The 4562-nt window shown below is 40.2% G+C and overlaps 1 non-coding gene across 1 annotated transcript; it reads right to left on the reverse strand.

Moving 5' to 3' along the window:
* Positions 1 to 454: 454 nt before the first annotated feature.
* Positions 455 to 526, reverse strand: Trnap-cgg (transfer RNA proline (anticodon CGG)). The gene has a single exon. It is a non-coding gene; the product is annotated as a tRNA-Pro (tRNA).
* Between the last annotated feature and the right edge of the window lie 4036 nt (positions 527 to 4562).

Consider the following 4562-nt stretch of genomic DNA (forward strand, 5'->3'; position numbering starts at 1 on the left):
ATCCTTAAGCCCTCTACAGTCCTACCCCCCTCCTTTCCCAACACTAACACCGAGTTATTAGCAGCGAGAGGGCGGTCGGTCGTTTTGCCAGCGGGGCGCAGTAGCGCAGACTCCCGGGTCCCTAAGAAGACACTGCAATGAGAGTGCCCGGGGGTGGGGGGGGGGGGGTGATATAGGGAGGGGAGAAGGGTTTAGGGAAGAATAATCTGCATGCCCGCCGCAGACACCGCGGCTTACAGCCTGACCCGACGCACTCTGCACTCGATTGGCCTCCCACTGCAAAATTCGAACACGACCGACTACCAAAATTTCCACGAAAACGTGCAGAGCTCTGCAAAACTTTCCGCAGAACTATCCGTACCTGCAGGCGTGGAAGCTTTTATAAAACTTTCCAAAAAAATTTCCATCGTTGTCCAGAGGGTTGGAAAATTAAAAAAAAAATTAACGACTGCTTGGGCTCGTCCGGGATTTGAACCCGGGACCTCTCGCACCCGAAGCGAGAATCATACCCCTAGACCAACGAGCCAGATGTACTTAAGTAATGCACTCATAAGTTTTACTTAATCATTAGTCTTAAGGCCGGGTTACGTTCGCATCAGCACACGCACAGCACAGACGGACGAAAGTTAAATATACACAAACAGATAGCAGCTGCTACATTGGGAAATAGCAGACGCACAGCAAAACAACACGCAAACGGCGCACAGAAAGTTACCGAACTCCAGCTGTGTGCCCAATTTCTGTGAGTGACCAAACAGCATACAATACGTCATACATAAGGCTAGTCCACATACCTCGTCCTCGGACAGTGGTCCGCGGACGCGGCGTGCGCGGACGAATGCACACATTCGTGCTGTCTACATGCTGCTGGTCCGAAGCAGGTCCGAAGTGAAGCTTAGCAGTCGTAACACCAGAGTGCAGTAAATGTGCGAGGCATTTGCATTTGTCTACATCGAGTTTTTTTCTTTTAAAGTCGTCTGCTAGATTTACATATGCATAGTTTATTTTGTTTCAATTGTTTTGAAATTTAAAATTGCAGCTTATATTTTGTACATTAATTTTGACAATATGTTAAATAAATAAATATTACAACATACCATATATTTGAGCTTTTATCGTACGTGACACAATATTAGGTTAATTATTGCCTGATGAGTTTTAACTTCAGACAAACAAAGTAAATGTTAACAAACATAAACCTCAAGCCATGTCTTTTATTTCAGGTCAAATTGCTCCCAACTCTTTCAACTCCCGCGAGTCAAACAAATCTGACTCGTCCGCGGACTAAAAGTTAAAGTTTGCGAATGATCTTGGGACATGGGACATTGGGACAAGGGGACGTGATCTCAGAGGGTCACGTGCACCAATCAGCAGTTAGCTGTCCGCGGACTACGGTCCGAGGACGAGGTATGTGGACTAGGCTATAGGTACACAGTACGTCAGCGACATAGAGAACCTAGCGATTGTTTTGCCATGTACATTTCAAAGATAACAAGTGAAACTAGCTCAAACGTGGTATTTATTTGTGAGGCAAAACAATTTACGAAGAAAGCTGTTTACAAATTATACAGGATCAGATTAGTTGTTTATGCTGACAAAACCGCCTAGGGATCTTCGTATATTTACGGATTTCTTCGTAAATTTACGGACACTGTGCTCATTTACTTTTAACATGAATTCAAAAGAATATTCTTAGTATATTAACAAAACATTAAAAAAAAACTCTTTTAATTCTCTACAATAAGAACAATTTTACTTTGTCAATTGTTTAGAAAGAAACTAACAACTCGGAAGTCGAAATATGGCGTAATTTCTACGAAGACTCAGTTATTTGAAATTACGTATAACTCCTCGTTTATTTAAATTAAATTCTTCATTCAAAAGTCCTTAAATTTACTGTAATTTCTAACAGTGCGTAGAACACTAGCCCATTCGACGTCAGATTGCATTCCGCGTTTCACAAGACCACGAGACGAAAATTTCCGTACGTAACACATTTATAATGAAAGTTTAAATGTATGGTAATCGTTCAAATGAGTGGTCACACAAATAAATATTATATAATTACGTTAACATCAAATATGAAATTACTGTCGAAATATGTATAATGTCGGAAACATTTTATTTATTTATTTATTTACCCACGTACAGTTAGTACATACAAGGGCCAGTTTTCTACAAACAAGTGACTTTCAAACATTTACATTTAAAAATTTCTATATTAATAACTGGTTTTATAGGTAATATTGAAAATAATAAACAACATATTTAAAATAAAATACATTACAATGCCTTAACATAGTTTTAAATAACATTGTACTTCTGGAAAAAATACTCTTTACGGAAGTTTTTTTTTTTGGACTTAAATTTTGGTAAGACATTCCACAGTTAGTGTATTTTGTTTTGTTTTAATTGTCTTCAGTAAAATATAGCCAACCGACTATTCGGGTCCACGCTGCCAAAATTAATAACGTAAAAGGCCGACTACATTACTACTCATTGATGATGACGAATCCTTGATGCACGGTGGACCCAGGGGTCACAATTACAGGGTGATTCTGCAATGGTTTTCCATTGCCCTCTACGCCACCTAGGCTGGTATTCCAAGACACAAAAATAAGGGTTTACGTGTTGAATATGCTACACCTGTACCCTAACCGTATTCCTAGTGTACGATAGGGAACGGATTTTGGTATCCTATCCGTTGCCGATCTGTTTCCTAAATTCCGCGCATGCGCAGAGCTCACTTTTTGGTTGATTTCGTCCAGATGGCGGACCCGCGTCCGGCCCCATTAACTCGTATACAGTCACTTCTGTGATCATCGGACGACGTACCAAGCGTGTTAGTATGCCAAATGAAACTGTATAATAGCGAAAATTTCATGAAATACATTTTGTACACTTTAAAGAAATAGTCGCAAATTAAAAATGTACATCAGAAAATTAGACAGACGGTTCTACCTTTGTGCGATGGTGTTGCTATCTCAAGTATTTTTGCCGTAATAATTATATCGATGGTTGCGAAACGTTCGCTCAATGCGTTTAAACAGGTTTCTAGCCTCGCGCAGGGCACCGTTTACTCAAACTGTTGCCGATTTTTTTTCCGTACTGGGATTTGGATTGGACACGTTCTGGAATACTTCCCACGATTTAGGTTACCGTTGTATCCCAACAAGACAGTGCTTATGCGCTTAATTACCCGAACGTCTTAGAATACTGCCGCTAGTACTGGACCTGGAAAGGATATTTTCCATGAGTGGAAAATCTCAAAACTGGGACCTTTGACTTACCGGATAGTGGCCAGTTGCGCTATCCTACTCACCAATCGGTAGAGACCGGAAAAATTCGCGAATTTATTTCGCGATAGGCTAAAATACAAATAGTTATACCTCAGTTCTGCCTCTGATATTGGCTCACAACTCACCTGGATGACTCTGGGCCAATGAGAAACGCACAACCAAAGCTTTATCGAATTACAGGCTGCTACGTTGGGACGTCTCACAAGACAGCAGCCAATGAGTGGGTGACATTTGACCGAGTGTACATAGAACTATGGAGTTCATCCTGGAGGTCATTGAAACCGCGAATTTTTCCGGTCCCTACCAATCGGCAATATAATGATCTGAGCCCAAGAATGGTCTAGGAATGAATCTTCTAAACGTTACGCCAACACGTACTGGGACTACACGATCATCGTTCTGCGACAACAGACAGCAGTAGGTAGTGTCGAAGGAATGTTAGGTGCATTTCTATTGGTAGGCTGGAACGATGCGAAGTTGCTACAATCGACTGCGACATGGCGAGCAAATGATTGTCGCCATAAAATAACAGCTCGAGTGGTTACTGCCTTGTCTCCTTTGATATTTTGTTGCGACTGAAAAAAAAAAACACATGCCAATAATTAAAGGCTGTTTCTTATCAAAACAGTCTGAATTTTTTTGCTAATAAAAAGCCTCTGTTTAGTATAAAAATAATTGAAATGGAATAAAATGCCTTATTAAAGAATATTGGAATATTATAGAATTGTAAACACCTAACATACAGATACTATTACAGGAAGAATGTGGTTGTAGTGTTATAAAAAGGCAGGATTTTTTGTTACCTTTCCTATTTATGATTTTAATGTAGTAATTTTTTTCTGAACTTTTACGCCTGGTTACAAAAAACACCGTCATAAAGTCCGTAATAATTCCGGGAAATGTCTGTTCGCTCTGTGTCTATTGGAGATCACTGTCATGAACCAACCCGACAGTCGGTTTTACTTAAAGTTCCCGAAGAACTTCGCTCAGCGCTCAAAAAACAATGGTGCAACAGAAAATGTGGTCGAACCATAGTTACTGAAACGAGATCACGACTGAACTCTTAATGGTGCAACTGTCCATTTATTTGAAGTGTTTGGTTTGTTGTTAATTTTTCATTATCCATGAGCCAACCATCTCCAGTTAAGTTATGGAAAATTAATGGCTAAGAACAGGAAACATTCGTGGGTTCATTGCACGATAGGCTTAAATAAAAAAAAACTCATTATTTTGGCTCACGAGTTATCTGTAGGACTCTGGGCC

Source organism: Bacillus rossius, chromosome 2, assembly GCF_032445375.1.
Source record: "Bacillus rossius redtenbacheri isolate Brsri chromosome 2, Brsri_v3, whole genome shotgun sequence".
In the NCBI taxonomy this organism is placed as follows: domain Eukaryota; kingdom Metazoa; phylum Arthropoda; class Insecta; order Phasmatodea; family Bacillidae; genus Bacillus; species Bacillus rossius.